The sequence below is a fragment of the Ambystoma mexicanum genome, chromosome 10 (genome assembly GCF_040938575.1).
Source record: "Ambystoma mexicanum isolate Mex_15411 chromosome 10, UKY_AmexF1_1, whole genome shotgun sequence".
NCBI classification, from domain to species: domain Eukaryota; kingdom Metazoa; phylum Chordata; class Amphibia; order Caudata; family Ambystomatidae; genus Ambystoma; species Ambystoma mexicanum.
In genome coordinates, this window is record NC_090932.1 from 260,511,190 (window position 1) to 260,534,673 (window position 23,484).

The window sequence follows — 23,484 nt, forward strand, 5'->3', positions numbered from 1 at the left end:
AGTGGTTTCAAATATCTTCAATGTCTTTGGGATTCTTGGGGTGCTCTTCCCTAAGATTCAACTTGTTCAAGTTCCAAACACCACAAAACCAATAAGTCTCCAACTTGGTTAGGCCTCTCAGGGTTCCCTTCCCAAGCTCAGGCCCCTTCCAACTTTCAACACAAAGGCAGTTTTATCAGGATGCCTTTTACTTCTTTAGTAGGTCTCTCAGGGTTCCCTTCCGCAAGCTCAGGTCCCTACCAGCTTTCAAACGAAATAAAATATATCACAATTCTTTTAAGGCTTCTCAGGGTGCCCTTCCCTAAACCTATGCCTTTCTGTTTCCAAAAATAAGTATTGAACTTTGGTAGGCCTCTCGGGGTTCCTTTCCCCAAGTGTGGGCCCCTCCAGCTTCAAACACAAGTTCAGCTTGACAGGATGTATCTTTTCCTTACAATCCTTTCATGGGGTAGAATCAGAGGCTTTTGAAAATGCCAGGCTCTTTGCTCTTCCTAAGCGCGACCACTCTGATCCTTTTGCCCCTCTCTTTATTTCTTACTCTTGCTTTCCTTGATCATTTTTATAGTCAGGTGCTTTCTGCACCACTTTCGTTTAACTGTGTTCCTTTCACTTTGTCGTACACGCTTGCACTGCATCTGTCTGTGTTGCTTTCACTTTGTCGTGCACACTTGCACTGTCTTTGTCTTTCTCTCTTTTGCGCCTCTTGCACATTCCCTGCCTTCTGCCATGCACACTTTCACCTGTTCTTCTCCTATCGTGCCTCTTGCACACTTCTTTCACTCTTCTGTGCACGCCTGCACTTGTTTCCTTCTTTCCGCGTCGCTCGCACCCTTTTCTTTTACTTAGGATTTCACTTTTACTTCTGCGCCACAAATGTGCCTTTTCCTTCCTTCTGTGCCACTAACCCGGCTTTCTCTTTTTTCTTTCTTTCCTTATTCCTTCTTTCTTACTTTCCGTACCTTTAAACTGTCCTTCTCGCTTTTCGCTCTGTGCCGCTTTACAAATCCTGCTTTTCTCCCTTTCCCGCTCCAGCCACCTGCATGCTCCTGAGTTTCTGTCTTTCTCATGCGACACTCACCGGGTAGCCTAGCGCTGGAAAGCGGTTTCTTCCAGGAGGCTTTGGGTCGAGGTCAAGGTCTCACCACCTGCCCCTCAGACTCCCTTGGGTCCGGCACACAGCCCAAGGGAAGGAGCAATTGCACGGAGGCCGCAAGCAGGATACCAGCTGCCTCGCTCCGGCTCTCGGGAGACACGTGTCCCTAGCCCCGCTGCAGCCACTTTCAAACACTGGGCCAGCGTCACAGCACGCTGTTCTCTGCCAAATCCTCCTTTCCGCAACTCCCAGCTTCTTGGCTTCTCTGGTCAAGTATGCCTTCCCAGCTCGCTCATTCACCTTTGCAGAACCACACCTTTTATAGTTCCTACTGGAGTCAAGTTGAGTCAGGTGTGAATGATTACTATAGAGTGCCTGGCCCTGCCTGACTCTATTAATGGAACAAATTGAGCTCTTTCTATGGTAGGTTTCCCTTATTGTCCCCATGTTATTTCCATGGATAATCTTTATTGCTCTTAGTTGCCTCCTCCTCGTCTCAGTCTTTGTTGGAAATGGGAAGGGGGAGATGATGGGGTGAGCTTGAAAACACCCCATGAAGGCTGAGGGAGATTAGGTTAGAATATTATTGGGACCTCTTGGAGATCCATGTCTCGCCCTGGGGTATTCTCCTCCAAATCCCTCGCGGCCCACCACTCAGGTGATCCTCCCTCACTTGTTCACCCTCAAGGTCGGGATCAAAAAGCAATGGCCCTTCCCTGGCCCCCTGACTGGAGATCCCGAAGGGAATAGGTGGGCGAACACCATCAGGTTTCTCACAGTTGTCATTTCTCTTCACTACACCCACACAGCAGTATCAAAAGAACAACATGAAAGTTGATGAGCAGCAGGCACTGACCAACCAATTTGTGTACTAAATGGCTGTGAAAGTGGAGTAAGAGAAACAGGGGGTATCAGTAATGTTTACGGTTGAAGACAAGTGAGGAATAAAGTCAAAACCAACCAGTCTGAGAAAAAAAATCAATACAAGCAGAAGAGTTTTGCGAAGGTAAGGAATAAAAAGCTCTAAAGACAAAAGAGGTTGATGAGGGTAAGGAATAAAAACCTACAAAGTCAAAAGAGGTTCATAAGAATAAGGAATACAAATATATGGAGGCAGAAGTGGTTCATGAGAGTAAGGAAGAGAAAGCAGCAAGAGCATGAGCGTAAGTAATAAAAATCTAAAAAGCTAAAAAGCTACAAAGGCAACGAGATTCAAGAGTACAAAGAAAAAGGGTATAGAGGCAGAAGAGGTACTTGAAGGTAAGAAATAACAATTTACAGAGACAGAAGAGGTTATTAGGGTAAGGAATGAAACGCTATAGAGTCAGAAGAGGTTCATGAGGGCATGGAATATAAAGCTATGAAAGCAGGAAAGATACATGATACTAGAAAAGCAGAAGCGGCACAGGCGCACAAGGAATAAAAAGCAATAAAGGCAGAATATGTTCATGAGGGTAAGGAATAAAAAGCTACAAAGGCAGAAAAGGTTCACGGGAGTAAGGAGAGTCAGGGTTGGGGGCATTGAGATGAAGGGGGTGCCAATATTCTACCACTATTGTCTTAAAAGGTGAGCAAGATCCTGATATTCTTAGTGGTTGGTGCTTATGGTGAGGTATCATGGTGAATAGCTTCAGTTATAGTGGCGTTAGAATAGTTTTGGTGACGAGAGGTGTTGTTACACAATGTTGGCAAGGGACAGGGATTGTTCATGGGATAGATGCTGGTTTTCTGCAGAGGCCATGGAGGCCCAGGTGGATGGAGAGTCCATGATGAAGTTGTGAATGAGAGGACATAAATGGTCTGGGTCATCATGTTAATACTGCCTTCTTCAAGTTATGTGTAAATATAAAGATTTATTATGGGTGCAAGAGTCGGGGAGCTATCTGTAGTTAGACCCACTGGATCATTATTATTTATTGATACAGGCAATGTTCCTGGTGTGTTAATGTTATTGTTACTTTGTAGATATTTTTGAAGATATTTATGCAGCAACCATCGATTCAGGGAATCCCTTTCCTCCCCAATGAAAAGCGCAACACCAATATTCCTCTTCTGTTCAATCTAGCCTTGTCTGTGATTCATATTGAACCACATAGGTCTCTCACCCTTTAGCAATGGGTAAGCCAAGAACTAGGCCAGTGTACAGAAAGAATATATAACTTTTAATGAACAGGAAAATGTAAATTTGTACAAAATCACAAATCAGGCCACCTCACTTTGTGGCCCAAAAGCTTTTTTTTCCATACACAAATTGAAAACGGTGGTTAGTTTAGGATAACACGGATCACATACCCTTTAACCCACAACATGTAACCCTTTAACCCACAACAAAATACTTTGCATGAGGTTCACATTTGATAGCATGTAGCACCTTGAAACATGACAAGATCACAAGCTTGGCATTCTACTTTGTATGAAATGCAACACTTTTCTATTTGCAAGAACAATTTCACGCATGCAGCTCTCTGTATTTATTTGCGCACTAGGCAATGCTAGCAGTGTTGGAGCACAACAGACTTTGAAAGCCAAACAGTTTTTATATATATATAATTCTTCTTCCTTCATCAGAATGCAGTATAGAATCTCTCTTCTATCAGGAGTCACTTTCTCACTCTCTGTAGAGAGAGTGCTTTTCAAATGAGGGACTTCACTTTATTTAATTTTGCAATACACTTTTCTGCACCAGCACAAAATCCAGATATTCAGTGCACATTCAGCGCCCCTCTGCTTTCAAGCAGGATCTGAGAAATGATAAAAAGTTGGGAATTTTGTTTTCTATGCACCCCTCCCTTCAGAGAATTTTCAGGTTGGCAATCAGAAATAGGAGTACCCAATTACTTTAGAGAATATATTTTTATGCACACTGGATTTTTATGCTCCAGGACCTTCACCACAAATGGAAAGGCATAGATGATGGAAAATGGGCCATTATATCTTGGTTTACTCCAACTGGGTATGATGTTCCTCACAAACCCCCTATCACCAGGTGATAACTAAAAAACTGGGAAGGTGTTGAAGTGGATGCAGCACTGGTTAGTTTGTGGGACAGCTGTGGTGCTATCTGTTGAGAAACACATGTTATTGATGTTGTTAACACAGTTAAATAGTCCTTAAATTATTGCCCTAGGACTGAGCATCAGAGGCCTTCTTTATAGGGGATAGAGGCGTATGCATTTGCCTTCCTGTTACCACCTCATCTGGTGATAAGTGGTAATCCTTACAGGGGTGCATGCACAAGCTAAATAAAGGGAGGAGGAGTTAGTGCACCCAGTTTCTCTGTAGAGTGGTGCATAACATTGATAGTTTGGCCTTTAACAAGCCATTGATCTTCACCCCAACCCTGTCAGCCTAGGCGTGGTAAATTGTGCGCAATCGATGCATGGTGCCTAACAACACAGTCACTACTTTAAACAGTTAATTAAAGAAATGGCAGCCATTTTCAACTGCAACACATCACAGACACCCCAACGAGGAAACACTTCACTAAAAATGTGGCTGCACATTTGGCTTCTGGATGTGCACAAGGACTCCCCTCAACCCAGTAAGAAAAGGGACATACAACAAAAATTAAGTACCCTGAACTGGGGGTCCTCTTCCCATCCCATCACACACCTGGAATCTATGAACACTCCTCAGAGAGAGACAAGAGAAAATCAGATGCTTGGAAGCATTTCCATCATGGTCTTTATTTGTTAGAATGACAAGACACACTCAGGACACTCTCAAAGACATTTTGCCTTTCCCCTGCTTTTATAGCACCAAGCCCTCATTAGCATAGTTGGCATCCACAATTTTCTCTGATGCATGAAACTGATAAGTTTATTTTGGACTTGGCTAGACACAACTATGACAGTGCTCAATGTCTGCCAAGAACATTTCCATGCACCAATATCTAATCTTTATCTGATTGCTGAGGTCCTGCCAATTTAGGTAATGCCTTATACTGTTGGAGAAATAGATATACTCTATTACATGGTGCCAAATAATACAGCTGGTCTCTCAGAATGGTCTGCTTGACACATGTTGTGCCCTCTTCATTAAGAACATAGATACATGTATCTAAAATGTCTCTTACTTATCTGGCTTCATCATAATCTTGTATGCCTTTCCTGGCAAATTCCAATGTTCACCTAACACACCTAATTACCACACTGCAAGGTGCTGCCAAAGACTGTATCCAATTTATCAGCCTCTGTTGCTTGTCTGACAACTCTTGGCATGAGTCATAATCTCTCACACATGGCTGAGCCCTGGAAACCATTTTGTACTTGAGTCATCCATTTTGAAATATATTTTTGTCTGACACTGTATTTATTCTTCAGGGAGCTACTATGTATTTAATTAAATATCTCTCACTTTGTATCCTTTATTCATAATACATGTATTACCTTAAATACAGGCACTCTAATCCTGATATCTGCAATAATGGACCATCTGATCTGCCTATCATATTATCTATACTCAGTTGAGGGAGAGCAGTTGGCACCCCCTATGCAACCTGTACCCATTACACTGCTCTCTCATGTCAATCTAATCTGTCCCCTGGTCAATGGTTGCTGACCCCTCAATGAAAAGCACTTCTCCCCCCTCAAGCAGACTGTCTCCTCCTTTTGGTATGTCTTCCTCCTTCCCTTCAAATATTACATAGTCATGTCTAGCAAGGTCTTCCTCAGGGCACATTTCTGTCAGGAAAGTAGTGGGATTTACTGTCCTGCACCGCTCTAAGTGGATGATTGGGATGGATAGAATAATTTCATAGATGGGTGCCCACTGTGTAGTCAGAGTTGACTTAGATCGTTCAAGGATGGTAAGCACCTGTTTGCAAGGGAAGTGGCCCTGCATTACTGAATCCAGCACTCCACTGTAATAGGCCAATGGCTTGTGGCGCATAGCATTTTTCTGTGTGAGTATCGCAGTCATCATTTGACCACTTTAGAAGAAGGAGCAGGAGCTCCGGACCTCTGCAGCCGCAGCGGGTCACAGCATCTCCCTACAGAAGCCGCGATGTCCTCACGAGGTATGCCAGCCCCCCCTCGCATTTCTATGGCCGTATCATTGTAGGGCTATTCTTAGCGCTCTCAGCGCAGTAGCCACGTTATTTCATCCAACAAAGAAAACCTTGATCTCTGCAAGGCACTCGCGCTGACCAGCTTGTGTTGTGCTTATTTTCACTGCTTTGCCATTGAAACACACGAGGTGTTTACACGTCCAAGATGGCAGCCCGTGTTTCCTGGGTGTTTGTCCCAGGTCAGCCTCCCCTCCTGTGACCAGCCTCCTGCCGATTGGCCCGTGCCCTATCTTCCTGAGCCTATCAGAGGGCGGTAGGTGCAGCCGGCCCGTCCTAGGAAGGCTTTGTGAAGCAGCCGACGCTGGCTTCGATTTTCATCCACTCGTTCCACTTCAGAAGAAGGAGCAGGAGCTCCGGACCTCTGCAGGTGCAGCGGGTCACAGCATCTCCCTACAGAAGCCATGATGTCCTCACAAGGTATGCCAGCCCCCCCTCGCATTTGTATGGCCGTATCATTGTAGGGCTATTCTTAGCTCTCTCAGCGCGGTAGCCACGTTATTTCATCCAACAAAGAAAACCTTGATCTCTGCAAGGCACTCGCGCTGACCAGCTTGTGTTGTGCTTATTTTCACTGCTTTGCCATTGAAACACACGAGGTGTTTACACGTCCAAGATGGCCGCCCGTGTTTCCTGGGTGTTTGTCCCAGTTCAGCCTCCCCTCCTGTGACCAGCCTCCTGCCGATTGGCCCGTGCCCCATCTTCCTGAGCCTATCCGAAGCCAGCAGGCACAGCCGGCCCTTCCGGGGAAGGCCCTGAGGGCAAGGCCAACAACTGTCCTGAGACTGTCCCGAGCTGACCAGAGCCCAGGGCCAGACCCCCTGCTTGTGCACCTTGAGACTGTGAGTTAATTACTATTGCCGAAACTTTCTGACTTTGCGCTGACCTATAACCAGGCACCCGGAACTATTAGAACCACCCAACATAGAACCTCTACGCTCTTTTCATACTCGCCTTGCTTACTAAATAACGTTACAATCTGTGATTTTGTAGCCCATGCACAATTCGATTATACTTCTGATTATTGTTGCTCATGCATAATCTGCCCATTTACACTTCTCTCTAATCCTGCACTGTATCATTTGAACTTAGGTGCTCCATCAATTTTGCTCAATGCATATTGCGACATCATCACTGATCCATAGCCAGCGCTATATATCCTGATTCTAGGTGGCCTTGATCGTGCAATTTGTATCCTGCCACATATATACGGCTGTTCTACCTCGACTGCAAACTTGGAATTCAGGTGTCCTACTGCTTGCGCATGTTGCTTACTGCCCTATTCACAAACTTCGAATCTAGGTGTTCTACTGTATCGCATATTGTTACTGCCCTACCCAAAAATTCCGAATCTAGGTGTCCTACTGCTTGCGCATATTGCTTACTGCCCTATTCACAAACTTCGAATCTAGGTGTTCTACTGTATCGCATATTGTTTACTGCCCTACTCAAAAATGTCAAATCTAGGTGTCCTACTGCTTGCGCATATTGCTTACTGCCCTACTTACACTGCTCCTGAGCACCGCACAATATACGACACATTTATGTGCTCCACTGACCGTGTGTATTACATATTGTCACACATATACTGCTTTAACTTGTTCTGCTAACCTGAATTTAGATGCACACTATAGTTGTACCTTCTGATATTACACACCACCCATCCGTCACCGCATCAGAATCAGCATGCCCTCATTAGTCACCAACCAGACTCCTTACACGACAATCCTTGCCCTGAGCACCACACTCTACATCATGGCACTTACTACCCCTGCCTACAGGACACTGCCAGCCGTGACATCTACCACCTTACCTAATCCTGACATGGCAGATGCCTTGAACTACCTCCCATGCAAGCCATGCCCAACCACAGAGAGAAATCTACGTCTCAGAGCGAGACTAGCCAAAATACACGAGCCTCTCACGAGGTCACTAAACATATCCCACAATTCTAGGACCCCTAGCATGCCCTTTGTTCCCCATTGCGCCCCCAAGCCTACTAAAATACGTTCTTCTAAGTACAGCAAATCAAAAACCCCACTTGCTCCCCTGCCCACCACACCAACATCTTTGAGCCCCCAGATAAAAGGTGCATTAATAAACTCTAGATCGTTGGTAGCACATGCTATAGAAGTTGCCGATCTGATCCTGAAAGAGGATCTAGACTTTCTTGCCATTACGGAAACATGGCTACACCCTGCTGCAGGCCCTATGATCATGTTAGCAGTTCCCGAGGGATATTCCATCGTGAGACATGACAGACCCAACGCTAGAGGAGGAGGTATCGCTTTTATCTACAAATGCGGTCTCGCCATGAGACCTGCTACACAGATTGACCTCCAGTCATGCAAATTACTATCAGTCAAAGTTCCTCTAACCAATGACCAAACATTAAATATCCATTTGATATACGGCCCGCCAGGCCCTCCTGGATCCTTCGTGGCTGACATTAACTCCATCCTAACTAATATCCTCAAAAGCTCCTCACAAGTACTCCTTCTTGGAAACCTGAACATGGGCTTTAATGACCAATCAGACTCAATTGTAAATGAGCTTTGTCTACTTTATACCCTTTATATGCTAGCAACTGTAAGAGTGTGACAGAGTATTTTTGAGACTGTTGCTCAGTATCACTGCCTAGTAGCAAATCATCTACATATTGAATGATAGTGCTGGGCACCTGTATGTTACCGAAATCTGCATGCAATATTCTGTTAAAATACTAGGGGATTCACAGTACCCCTGAGGTAATCTTGTAGGTTCCTACCGCTTTCCGCCATGCATAAACGTAGTGAGGTATTGAGAGTCTGCGTACAGGGGTATTGTAAAGAAGGCATTTTTCAAGACTGCTACAGTGAAATGTGTTGCTTGTTTTGGGATTCTACACAAAATGATCGCTGGGTTGGGAACGACCGGAAACTCTGCCTGTACACTGTCATTTAAGGTGTGCAGATCCTGTATCATTCTCCAACTTGACTCCTTTGTCTTTTTTATTGGGTATATAGCCGTGTTGCATGGGGAGTTAGAGGGTACAATAATCCCTTGATTTAGAAGTGCAGATATGGTATCTCTTATCCCTTCCTCCGTTTCTTTGGACAGTAGATATTGTTTCAACTGGGGCAACACCGCACCTTGGGTTGAATATTATTCGAACAGGTGTCACCCCCAGTAAGAGGCCAACATCATGGGTACTGGGTGTCCATAACCTCTGGGGAACCTGTTCTACATCAGTTTCATTGAAGGAGGGCACTGTCACAAGGGCCCTCAGACAACACTGTACTTTACGATATTGCACCATTATTTCACTGGGTATACAAATAGACAACACTATCTCTCCATCATTAACCCGGTCCTCAAACACTTCTGCATCTGTCACTTCTTTTAGGCATACTGTCGGTTCAGTGAACAATACAGTGCACTACTCACACCCGTTTGAATCGGTCCCAACTACACCAACCCTTTTCTCTGACACCACCAACCCATGCAAGTCCAGTGAGAGTATTGTCCCTGCCACAAGCTCTGGAGTCAAAACGGGTCTGAAGATAAAATCAGATGGTATCCGCCAACATGCCTTCCAAATCTGGGGCACTGCATTAACTAACACTGTAATCCCATATACAAACATATCGGGATCAACAGGAATGCTGCGAACCACCACCACCTCCCCTCCTTTGGCATGTATGATCACCATTGCTCTCATAGCACACATTCATGGGCTAGCACATATTATTTGCCGGTCTGTAAAAGAGATGGTCATGTTTAGTTTGCTTAGGTGGTCACGCCCTAACAAATTTACTGGTTTCCAAATACAATAGAGGTGCATGCACCACTTTGCCTCCTATTTTGATAGCTACATTTTCAGTAAATGAAACCGTTGTCACAGCCCCAGAGAAGCCTTCTGTGTCAAGAGTTTGTTATGTTACTCAGATTAATAATGCACATATACACCAGAAGGCATCTTGGTGTGAGCATAGTCACAGTAGTACAACATCAATCTTATGAAAGAGCAGAGCTTTTAACAAGCAACAGAAGTGCAGGTGGCTCTTGGTCAGCCTCAAAGTTAAAGGGAGACTATTCCATAACTTACTAGCGGCCATGGAAAAGGCTCGATTGCCCACTCTTTGAAGATGAAATCGGGGGACAACGACCAGACAGTCACTGCTTGACCGAAGAGGGCGGCCAGGAATATAAGGAGTGAATTTATCCCACAAGATGGACAGAGAAGCAGAGAGATCGACCCCAAGATTTTTAACTACCGTCAATGGAATAGGAAAGTCACCCAGTGAGGATGGCCAGAAGGCCAAGGACCAAGAACAAGATTCAGAGGAGGCACCCACCAACAGGACCTCAGTCTTGTCCTTGTTAAGTTTGAGCCAATTGGCGCCCATCCACTCCCACATGGCCGCCAGGCAGTCACACAGACAGGATGACACCTCCTTCAGGTCCCAATCCAAACGGACCAGGATCTGCGTGTCGTCCTCATATGAGTAGCACCTGAATCCGTGAGAGCCGATGAGGTCAACCAAAGGCTGCACATAGATGTTAACCCAATAACGGGAAGCTTCCTTCACTAATGCATGATATAGTGGCATCCGTGTCAACCATGAAGATGAATTGTTTATTTCCTATTTCATCACACACCAAAGATTCCTCATTAGAGTGGGTAGTTACGAACAGGACTGGGCCTGAAAGAGCTTTCTGTGGCCTCTCCTAGTCACGATATGTATTAGTACCTGGTAACGTGAAAGGGTTGCCTCCCAGAATGCTCACTTGCCAATAATGTTACGCTGTCCCATTTGGAATGACATTGCTCTCGGGCATTGGGGCACCATATGATTGACTTGGTGGTGCAGCATGTGTTGGGGTGCCAGACAGGGCAGTCAGATTTGCCTGAAGAGGTTGAAGGGGTAGATGTGTGTATGCTTGGTGTATTTCATATGGTATTGACGTGGGCATCGGGGGGAGTGCTTCTGCTGTATTGGGCCTGCAGAACTGTATGGATTTTACCCTGCTCCAATCCTGATTTTGCACTCCCTCATAAAATGACCCCACTTCCCATATTCCCAACACAGAGCTGGTCCTGCACCACCTCTTGGCCCTATCCCTCTGAATCTACCTCTGCCCCCTCTTGAAACACTCCTCTTCCACACTGCTGACCTCCTTGGTACCACTCTGGGTACTGTGATTGCGATCCACCATTTCACTGCCCTTCACCTGGCCAAAACGCTGCTATCCTTGCTTCTGTTCATGCTGCTGCCTGCTCTGCCGAATCTGTTCAGGTGACGGCTAGTACCGCCCCTTCAACTGCTATTTTTGCCAATCCTTTCTGTATCAGTTTCGCTTCCTCAGTCTGCAACCTTTATGCTGTATCCTTTTCTCTTTCTATGATCTGCCTACAATGTTGTATAATTATAGTCTGTATCTCGGCCCAACCTTTCGCTTCTATGCCCACAATCTTATCGAGAGCTTTCTGTATCTCCTTGGGCAATCCCCTTTTGATAACAAAATAGAAAAGTGGAACTGACCAGTCACACTGTTCCCCCGTCAATGCCCTCCACATCTCTTGCACTTTCAAAATGTATTGGGTGGGTTCTTCATCAACCCTCATTGTGTGTTGTATTATGGACTGTAATCTGGCATATCGTGGTATGCCTGCCGGAGTGCAGCCCACACCTGCACTCTGATATCGTTAAAATGTGCCCCATCATGTGTATCATCGTCTATTTTCACTCCTTGGTATCCGGCACTAACCCACACATCCCCCGCCTGATCTCCCACAATTGCTATAAGCAGAAATGTTATATCTGCCACGGCTAAGTGGATACCAGCTGTTTGTTTTTCAAAAGCACATATCCATTTCTCATCCCTAGCAGTGAGGGGCGCAAGCGTTTTAATCAGATTGTTTTTGTCTCTTTAAGCCCAGGGTACACACTGTGCCGTCCCAGAGCCTTTATACAATAATGGCAAGTGGGGTTTATAGTGACTGTTTCGAATGGCATATTTTCGAATGCCATTTTCTCGACACAATTTTGCCGCAAATTTTTTATTTCTAATGTTTTTTTAATTTTATTTTTGAAATGGGGGGGTTCCCCCCAATTTCATTGACACTTTTTCATTGTCATTTTTTTTAATACTTTTTTTACTAACGAAACCAACAAAAAAATCTAAAATAAAAAAAACATTCAAAAAAAAATATTTCAGCATTTTTTTTCAACAAAATGGCATTTAGAAAATATGTTTTCGAAAAATTAACCGGATACCGGCAAGTGGGTGCCCATTCCCCGTCGTACCTTCCTGCCGCCACTTGCCTTCTTCCTGGCCACTGCTGCCTGCACAAATATGTTCCTTATCTGTGACCCCATAAGCTCTCTACCGGTGGAGTAACTGCTGGTGCCTCCTCCTCATCCTCCAATTCATCCATTGTGTCCCACTCGTCCTCTCACAGCTCCCCATTTGTACCTCCAATCCGACCTCACTGTCGCGTAACCTACACTCCCTGTCCCTCGCTCCTCACTCTTCCCCTTCTCAATATGGACATCCTTGGTCGCTGTCTTATCTAAACAAGATGTCTCCAGCCCTCCATTCGTCCAGGCAACACCCTGATTTGCTTCCTTCATCCCTGAGGGCCCTCAGCCATGCCAATTCCACCTGTGCTGCTTCTGAAGCCTCCTCTAACTCTTTCTGTGGTTTGCTATCCCATTGTCCTGCTGTGTTAGTATTCATGTGGTATGGGAGTGGTGGCAAAGATGGGGGTTGAGCTGTGACAGGTTAAGGCCCATATGTGGGATTAGTTTACCCAGCGTGGGCATAGGTGCCTGCTTCTTCTCAGAAATTGCTACCTTAACTACATTTGGGCGTATACTGTTGTCACATTGTCACATTGACATTTCCACTCATCATGATCCTCTATATCCTTCACCATCTTCCATAATTTTAGAATCTCTTTCCTCCTTTTTACCTTTATGTTTAGCTGCCAAAAATGTGTACACACACGTTCCAGTATCCCTCTGTCGCTCATCCTCTGCTTTGGCCAAGGAGCAGAAATTTACCCCCTGAGTCTCTGCAACCCACCGCTTATGATATTTTTCAATTTTGTGTTTATACAATGGCAATGCACTACACATAGTCCAACGGAGTAACTACCCCCATGTTGACAGCTTAGTATACAAAAATGTCAGACCATATACAAAATGCCATTTGTCTTCAGCGTTCCTACCAGTCCTTCACTCACGTTCTCCCTGTTGCCCCCTGCCTGCACACCCATCTCTCCCACTTACACCACACACACACATTCTCACTCCTCACACCCAACACCCACCTCACATCTTATACAGGTCCTCCCTTAGCCCCTGCTTACTAAACAATAAAAAGTTAAAACACCAAAACAACAAACTAAAACAATGAACTAAAATAACAACCACTACTTTGTCTTATTCCCCCACCTGAAATATATTGGGCACAGGAATCCAAGCTCTCTAATTGTACAGAGCCCCTACTTTGACTTCTCTTATCTCATTTCAACATATGGCGCCATCTTCTTCCCTGTCTCAGAAAGGATACTACTTCTCTATTTCTCTCCTTGTATACTTGTAATAATAATAACAAACTGCCACATGCTCTTCACACACTACCCAACTCAATCACAGACCATTTCGCCATGCATTCTCATCCCTTCTTCTTCAATGCACACAACCACGTGTTTCCCTGTTCTGCCAACTCCCCCTTCAGCGTCAGTCCCCATTGTTATCACTCACAAGAGGTGTACTTACATGTACATGTTCACCCGAGCTCCTCTGTCACGGGATCCCATTAACGACCTGCACCGTCCTAGGAGCTGCGCACCGCCCCGCTCCAAGGAGAAGGCAGGAATTCTGTCAAAACGGCTCCTGTACACCACTACAAGTGGCGCGCTTGGGTCTGGTCGCTGCAGTTGGGCGCGGTCCCCCAGATGTGCAGCATGGAAGCCTCCGTCTTTGCAGAAAACCTGGGAACACATCAGGGTAACCAAAATGTAGAGTAACCACTCAATGCTCACACCGAAAAAATACAACCCACTAGGGAAAAAGGCCCAGCACACCTCTTGCAAGGATAACATGATTTAATCTCAGAAAAATACAAATATTTGCCAACAAAGAACTCTTGTGCCATAAAGCGTTGTGAAATAAACAGCGTGAGCAATAGCTTTTAAAGGTACACAGCATCACAATTGACATACATTACATAGGTTACAAATCAAGTAGCTGGTTGGTGTGACCCTATACACATATGTCCTGCTCCATACGGGATGCCAAGCGATTGGTCCTTGCATCTTTCATCCATCTTCTTCCACGTGGGGATCTTCTTCCCTTGTCAGCAAAGTACAAAGCATGAATTGGAAATTGAATTACAGACACACAACTCATTATTTCACAGTTCTACAGTGTGCCTGGTACCAAGTACATGAGCGAGGCAAATACTTTGGAGGTTGTTGTAACTTTCTCAGAACTATGTGTACCACCGCTCCTTTCCCAGACACGTTCGTGCCTCTACATCTTTTGCATCCACAGCATACATTTGTTACCTTCTCCCCTGGCACCTCGCAGCACAAATCACATGAACTGATGGAGGGGGAAGCCAGTCCCTGTTCTCTGATCTTCCTGATCGACTGGTTGCTTTAGAGTTTTATGGCCAAGGGTGTTAGGCTGATCAGTGTACTCAAATGTTTATGTCTGGAATTTGGGGGTCTCAGGTCGCTATAATTTAAGGATCTGGATAGGCGAGGGGCTAAAGCCCCCACCCCTCATTTTGTGGGATTGCTCTTTGAAGATTCTTTCGGGCCTCTCTTGGCCTTGCTGGGTACATTCCTTCTAGGTTGCATGCACTACTGATAAGATACAATAACGGACTGGTGGCCTCATTGTGACGCTGGCGGTAGCGTGCTGGTAAAAAACCACAGGAGTCACTTTTTTTCTGGCACCCAGCAATGGGGATTTACCAGGGCATTACAGCCCTGGCGGTCCCGGTAATTCCCCATTGCCAGGCGCTGGGAAAAATGACTCCGCATTCCCATTCGAGTCCCATTGGACTCAATGGGAATGGGGAGGACGGTAGCACAGGCACCATTCATAATGGTGCCGGTACTACCGTCAAGGTCTGCAAGCGGGTGCCAATCTGCCTGCCAGGTAAGACCTGGCGGGCTGAAAGGCACCCGCTCGCAGAACTCAGAGTATGCTGGTCCGGTAACAACAGTGCCGGTAGCTTACCGGCACTGTTGTTACCGGACCAGCATACTTATAATGAGGCCCTATGTGTGTGTGTGTTCAGGAAATTAACCTTCTGCGGAGTTGCCAGGGCTGTGAATGAAGAAAGCACGCACATCCATCCAATCCTCTGGACTAACTATAAACATACTAGCATAGCCTTGGCACTAGGCGCAATTTCAAACTGGCATCTACCTTCTAAAATTGAGTTTTGCTACACACATAGGGACTCATTATGAATTTGGGGGTAGCCATGCCCTTAATAAGGGCATGGCTACCCCCAAACTCGGGTCCGGGTTCCCTGAATGGGGAAATACCGGGCCATTCCGACCTAGGAGGGCCCAGTATTTCCTCATTCAAGGAACCCGAACCTGGCACATCCCCATTCCCATTTTAGCCCCCATAGGGCTCAATGGGAATGGGGAGCATGCTAAGAACGGTCCCGTTAATGACGCGCCCATTGTTAGCATGCTGGGCCGCTCACGGGACTGGCTAAGGATGTCTGGTAAAATCAGGCATCCTGAGCGGGTCCCGCGAGCGGACCTCGTAATGAGGCGGTATGGGGTTAACGGCGCTGGCAGCTCTACCGGCGCCGTTAACCCCATACTGCCAGGGTCGTAATGAGGCCCATAGTCCTAAGGTTACAATTCACTACATTTCCATTGCAATCTAACTTCTATGAGTGCGTCCCCCTGCCCTTTTCGATCTCCTAACTCTCCTGCACGCTTCCTTCTGCAATTGCCCTGTCCTTAATTGCTGCAGGCCTGGGACTTGTGCCCCTGCCTCCCAACATCCTGCATACACTTCTATGTAACAATATTTGACATGCATATTTTACCTTCAATTAAATGGCCGATTTGTGTACCCAAGATCTATGTCAGGGCCTGGTCTCTGGCATTTGTTTGACTCAAGCCTGCCATAAAGTCATTTATATTATTTCTCAAGACACAAACCGACCGTTGCCAGCCGTTAGCCCTATGCTGCACTCCTAACGGGACTAGTCCCAAGTGGTAATTCCACCTTGTAGATACCAAAAACTCCCACCTGGGGGTATTAGTTCTGCAAGGGTTGATATCAAACAGTTTTAAGAGTAATGCAAGTAGTCAGTCAAATATTTAAATAGCAAATTAAGTATATAGGGCACTGTTACTCAGTGCATCCACAGACAATAGAAGCTCAAGCTGGGGACAAACAGACGTAAAAAAGACCCAATTATATCAAACAGTACTCAAATTTAATTCGTGCCACACTGTTACATTAGAGTGTGTGGAATACTGAATCAACTCGTAGGTTAATTTATAAAAGTCAGATAACAACTCGAAAACAAAGGACAAAGTTCCTTTTGAGCTGAGAGAATACTCAAACAAACCGTGAATGGTAAAGAAAACATATGTAGGGTACAATTAATCTCAAGAAATCTCATAAGAATATTCATGTGTAGAACAATCACCACATTTACGTATTCCTACGTCTGAGCAGTTACATTCATTCTACTCAGAAATTTCCTAAAGACACTCCTATTGAGTAGTGGGTGCCAACGCGTTTCGGATGATTAGACATCCATCTTCAGGGCAGGACGTGTTTTAGTTTCAGGACGTGATTTAGTTTCAATGGAGTTCAGTTCAAATTCCTACAAAGTGTAAGGATACACTAATTAGATTTTGAAAGAGTTTTAGAGACTCTGCTAATGATTCTCATGAAAAGAGATGCACTAACCTGCTTTCTTGGTAAGCAAAGAAGATTCATTATCGCCTGTATGGTAAAAATGACATAGCATACAGTATGTAAGTGTCCGAACTTAAGCAAAACATGTTCAAAAGTAATTTTAATGCAATTCTGGGGTACTCACCCGGTCAAAAAACCAACAGGCCGATTCATGGAATAATTAGCGCGGCGCAAGTGGGCAAAAATGTGCGAATCGCAGTGGAATAGCGAAAATCGCAGTGCAAGTGCGAAAATCGCACGAAAAGCAGCGCACGTCGATTCATGGAAGTCCTTGCGCGAGAAAACCAGCGGATGTGCGATAAAAAAGTGCGCGGCGCACGTTGGCGCACAGGCCATCTAACAGCGTGCGCCAGGTCACAGCGAAAATCGCACAGGCCACAGCGAAATTCGCCCATAGTGCGGCGCAGGCAACAAAAGTAGGCGGAACACGGGCGTAACACTCGGAATGGGGAACAACTTGCCAAAACGTGGGCGTCACGGGGGAAGTACAGGGCACAAGTGCGCGGAACGCCCACACGCTCGCCTACAACACGTATTCATGGAATAGAATAGGGCAAAAAAGCGCACGCTCAAACCAGCGCACAGGCACAAACACGACCGCCACAAGAAAGCAGGCGGTAGCGTCTCTGCGGCTGGAAGAAATGTGCGCCAAAAGGTGCGCCAACAAATAGCACCTATATACTGCCATGATGAATGTCCTATACTGTGGCCCTCCAGGACAAATGACCTGCAAAGGGGTACCCACAAACACGGACACCCGCTGACAAAAAATACGTGTGCGTGTATACCGGGGTGCGCGGGAAGTCTCACACGCGATTTGGCCGGGTACGTGGATATCAGGGGTGCGCGGTAAGTTCCACACGCGATTTCAGCAGGGTACGTGTATTTCAGGGGTGCACGGGAAGTTCCACACGCGATTGGCCCAGTGCGAGCAGGGTATGTGTATTTCAGGGGTGCGCGGGAAGTTCCACACGCGATTTCAGCAGGGTACGTGTATTTCCGGGGTGCGCGGGAAGTTCCACACGCGATTTCAGCAGGGTACGTGTATTTCAGGGGTGCACGGGAAGTTCCACACGCGATTGGCCCAGTGCGAGCAGGGTACGTGTATTTCAGGGATGCGCAGGAATTTCCACACGCGATTTCAGCAGGGTACGTGTATTTCAGGGGTGCGCGGGAAGTTCCACACGCGATTTCATCAGGGTACGTGTATTTCAGGGGTGCGCGGGAAGTTCCACACGCGATTGGCCCAGTGCGAGCAGGGTACGTGTATTTCAGGGGTGCGCGGGAATTTCCACACGCGATTTCAGCAGGGTACGTGTATTTCAGGGGTGCGCGGGAAGTTCCACACGCAATTTCATCAGGGTACATGTATTTCAGGGGTGCGCGGGAAGTTCCACACGCGATTGACCCAGTGCGAGCAGGGTACGTGTATTTCAGGGGTGCGCGGGAATTTCCACACGCGATTTCAGCAGGGTACGTGTATTTCAGGGGTGCGCGGGAAGTTCCACACGCGATTTCATCAGGGTACGTGTATTTCAGGGGTGCGCGGGAAGTTCCACACGCGATTGGCCCAGTGCGAGCAGGGTACGTGTATTTCAGGGGTGCGCGGGAATTTCCACACGCGATTTCAGCAGGGTACGTGTATTTCAGGGATGCGCGGGAAGTTCCACACGCGATTTCATCAGGGTACGTGTATTTCAGGGGTGCGCAGGAAGTTCCACACGCGATTGGCCCAGTGCGAGCAGGGTACGTGTATTTCAGGGGTGTGCAGGAATTTCCACACGCGATTTCAGCAGGGTACGTGTATTTCAGGGGTGCGCGGGAAGTTCCAGACGCGATTTCATCAGGGTAAGTGTATTTCAGGGGTGCGCGGGAAGTTCCACACGCGATTGGCCCAGTGCGAGCAGGGTACGTGTATTTCAGGGGTGCGCTGGAATTTCCTCACGCGATTTCAGCAGGGTACGTGTATTTCAGGGGTGTGCAGGAAGTTCCACAAGCGATTTCATCAGGGTACGTGTATTTCAGGGGTGCGCGGGAAGTTCCACACGCGATTGGCCCAGTGCGAGCAGGGTACGTGTATTTCAGGGGTCCGCGGGAATTTCCACACGCGATTTCAGCAGGGTACGTGTATATCAGGGGTGCGCGGGAAGTTCCACACGCGATTTCATCAGGGTACGTGTATTTCAGGGATTCTGGGGAGTACCACACGTGAATTGGCCGTGTGGGCCCTCCCAGGTGTACGCTCCACAACCTCCATGGACCCTGCAGGCAGCCCACACCACGGGGGACTACCCTGCACCCATTTTCATGTCCCGCAGGCAGCCCATCCACCATGGGCATGCCCCCCAGCCAACCCACATGTCACCTTGCACTACTGATCAACAATGCATGTCTCCCACCACCCCCACCCCCTGCCACCATGGGCAGCCTCCACCAGGCCCCCACTCATGTCTACCATCACCCCCACCCCCCAGCATCCAGGGTCACCCTCCACCAGGCCCCCACTCATGTCTCCCACCACCCCCACCCCCCAGCATCCAGGGTCACCCTCCACCAGGCCCCCACTCATGTCTCCCACCACCCCCACCCCCTGCCACCATGGGCAGCCTCCACCAGGCCCCCACTCATGTCTCCCACCACCCCCACCCCCCAGCAGTGCAGGGGCAGCCTCCACCAGGCCCCCACTCATGTCTACCACCACCCCCACCCCCCAGCATCCAGGGTCACCCTCCCCCAGGCCCCCACTCATGTCTCCCACCACCCCCACCCCCCAGCATCCAGGGTCACCCTCCACCAGGCCCCCACTCATGTCTCCCACCACCCCCACCCCCCTGCCACCATGGGCAGCCTCCACCAGGCCCCCACTCATGTCTCCCACCACCCCCACCCCCCAGCAGTGCAGGGGCAGCCTCCACCAGGCCCCCACTCATGTCCCCTATCACCCCCACCCCCCGCCACCAGGGGCACCCTCCACCAGGCCCCCACCCATGTCTCCCACCCCCCCACCCCCCAGCAGTGCAGGGGCAGCCTCCACCAGGCCCCCACTCATGTCTACCACCACCCCTACCCCCCAGCATCCAGGGTCACCCTCCCCCAGGCCCCCACTCATGTCTCCCACCACCCCCACCCCCCAGCATCCAGGGTCACCCTCCACCAGGCCCCCACTCATGTCTCCCACCACCCCCACCCCCCTGCCACCATGGGCAGCCTCCACCAGGCCCCCACTCATGTCTCCCACCACCCCCACCCCCCAGCAGTGCAGGGGCAGCCTCCACCAGGCCCCCACTCATGTCCCCTATCACCCCCACCCCCCCGCCACCAGGGGCACCCTCCACCAGGCCCCCACCCATGTCTCCCACCACCCCCACCCCCCAGCCACCATGGGCACCCTCCACCAGGCCCCCACCCATGTCTCCCACCACCCCCACCCCCCAGCAGTGCAGGGGCAGCCTCCACCAGGCCCACACTCATGTCCCCTATCACCCCCACCCCCCCGCCACCAGGGGCACCCTCCAACAGGCCCCCACCCATGTCTCCCACCACCACCACCCCCAGCATCCAGGGTCACCCTCCACCAGGCCCCCACTCATGTCTCCCACCACCCCCACCCCCCAGCAGTGCAGGGGCAGCCTCCACCAGGCCCCCACTCATGTCTACCACCACCCCCACCCCCCAGCAGTGCAGGGGCACCCTCCACCAGGTCCCCACTCATGTCTCCCACCACCCCCACCCCCCAGCCACCAGGGGCACCCTCCACCAGGCCCCCACCCATGTCTCCCACCACCCCCACCCCCCAGCAGTGCAGGGGCAGCCTCCACCAGGCCCCCACTCATGTCCCCTATCACCCCCACCCCCCCGCCACCAGGGGCACCCTCCACCAGGCCCCCACCCATGTCTCCCACCACCCCCACCCCCCAGCCACCATGGGCACCCTCCACCAGGCCCCCACCCATGTCTCCCACCACCCCCACCCCCCAGCAGTGCAGGGGCAGCCTCCACCAGGCCCACACTCATGTCCCCTATCACCCACAGCCACCAGGGGCACCCTCCACCAGGCCCCCACCCATGTCTCCCACCACCCCCACCCCCCAGCCACCAGGGGCACCCTCCACCAGGCCCCCACCCATGTCTCCCACCACCCCCACCCCCCAGCCACCAGGGGCACCCTCCACCAGGCCCCCACTCATGTCTCCCACCACCCCCACCCCCCAGCCACCAGGGGCAGCCTCCACCAGGCCCCCACTCATGTCTCCCACCACCCCCACCCCCAGCAGTGCAGGGGCAGCCTCCACCAGGCCCCCACTCATGTCTACCACCACCCCCACCCCCCAGCAGTGCAGGGGCACCCTCCACCAGGCCCCCACTCATGTCTCCCACCACCCCCACCCCCCAGCCACCAGGGGCACCCTCCACCAGGCCCCCACCCATGTCTCCCACCACCCCCACCCCCCAGCAGTGCAGGGGCAGCCTCCACCAGGCCCCCACTCATGTCCCCTATCACCCCCACCCCCCCGCCACCAGGGGCACCCTCCACCAGGCCCCCACCCATGTCTCCCACCACCCCCACCCCCCAGCAGTGCAGGGGCAGCCTCCACCAGGCCCCCACTCATGTCCCCTATCACCCCCACCCCCCCGCCACCAGGGGCACCCTCCACCAGGCCCCCACCCATGTCTCCCACCACCCCCACCCCCCAGCCACCAGGGGCACCCTCCACCAGGCCCCCACCCATGTCTCCCACCACCCCCACCCCCCAGCAGTGCAGGGGCAGCCTCCACCAGGCCCCCACTCATGTCTACCATCACCCCCACCCCCCAGCATCCAGGGTCACCCTCCACCAGGCCCCCACCCATGTCTCCCACCACCCCCACCCCCCAGCCACCAGGGGCAGCCTCCACCAGGCCCCCACCCATGTCTCCCACCACCCCCACCCCCCAGCCACCAGGGGCACCCTCCACCAGGCCCCCACCCATGTCTCCCACCACCCCCACCCCCCAGCAGTGCAGGGGCAGCCTCCACCAGGCCCCCACTCATGTCCCCTATCACCCCCACCCCCCGCCACCAGGGGCACCCTCCACCAGGCCCCCACCCATGTCTCCCACCACCCCCACCCCCCAGCCACCATGGGCACCCTCCACCAGGCCCCCACCCATGTCTCCCACCACCCCCACCCCCCAGCAGTGCAGGGGCAGCCTCCACCAGGCCCACACTCATGTCTCCCACCACCCCCACCCCCAGCAGTGCAGGGGCACCCTCCACCAGGCCCCCACTCATGTCTTCCACCACCCCCACCCCCCAGCCACCAGGGGCACCCTCCACCAGGCCCCCACCCATGTCTCCCACCACCCCCACCCCCCAGCAGTGCAGGGGCAGCCTCCACCAGGCCCCCACTCATGTCTACCATCACCCCCACCCCCCAGCATCCAGGGTCACCCTCCCCCAGGCCCCCACTCATGTCTCAAACCACCCCCACCCCCCAGCAGTGCAGGGGCAGCCTCCACCAGGCCCCCACTCATGTCCCCTATCACCCCCACCCTCCCGCCACCAGGGGCACCCTCCACCAGGCCCCCACCCATGTCTCCCACCACCCCCACCCCCCAGCAGTGCAGGGCAGCCTCCACCAGGCCCCCACTCATGTCCCCTATCACCCCCACCCCCCCGCCACCAGGGGCACCCTCCACCAGGCCCCCACCCATGTCTCCCACCACCCCCACCCCCCAGCCACCAGGGGCACCCTCCACCAGGCCCCCACTCATGTCTCCCACCACCCCCACCCCCCAGCCACCAGGGGCAGCCTCCACCAGGCCCCCACTCATGTCTCCCACCACCCCCACCCCCCAGCAGTGCAGGGGCAGCCTCCACCAGGCCCCCACTCATGTCTACCACCACCCCACCCCCCAGCAGTGCAGGGGCACCCTCCACCAGGCACCCACTCATGTCTCCCACCACCCCCACCCCCCAGCCACCAGGGGCACCCTCCACCAGGCCCCCACCCATGTCTCCCACCACCCCCACCCCCCAGCAGTGCAGGGGCAGCCTCCACCAGGCCCCCACTCATGTCCCCTATCACCCCCACCCCCCCGCCACCAGGGGCACCCTCCACCAGGCCCCCACCCATGTCTCCCACCACCCCCACCCCCCAGCAGTGCAGGGGCAGCCTCCACCAGGCCCCCACTCATGTCCCCTATCACCCCCACCCCCCCGCCACCAGGGGCACCCTCCACCAGGCCCCCACCCATGTCTCCCACCACCCCCACCCCCCAGCCACCAGGGGCACCCTCCACCAGGCCCCCACCCATGTCTCCCACCACCCCCACCCCCCAGCAGTGCAGGGGCAGCCTCCACCAGGCCCCCACTCATGTCT

At 50.9% G+C, this 23,484-nt stretch overlaps 1 protein-coding gene across 2 annotated transcripts in view; it reads left to right on the forward strand.

Moving 5' to 3' along the window:
* LOC138491338 (natural cytotoxicity triggering receptor 3-like) overlaps positions 1–23,484 on the forward strand; it is a 358,708-nt gene that overhangs the window by 20,132 nt on the left and 315,092 nt on the right. The gene's annotated exons all lie outside the window — the stretch shown is intronic.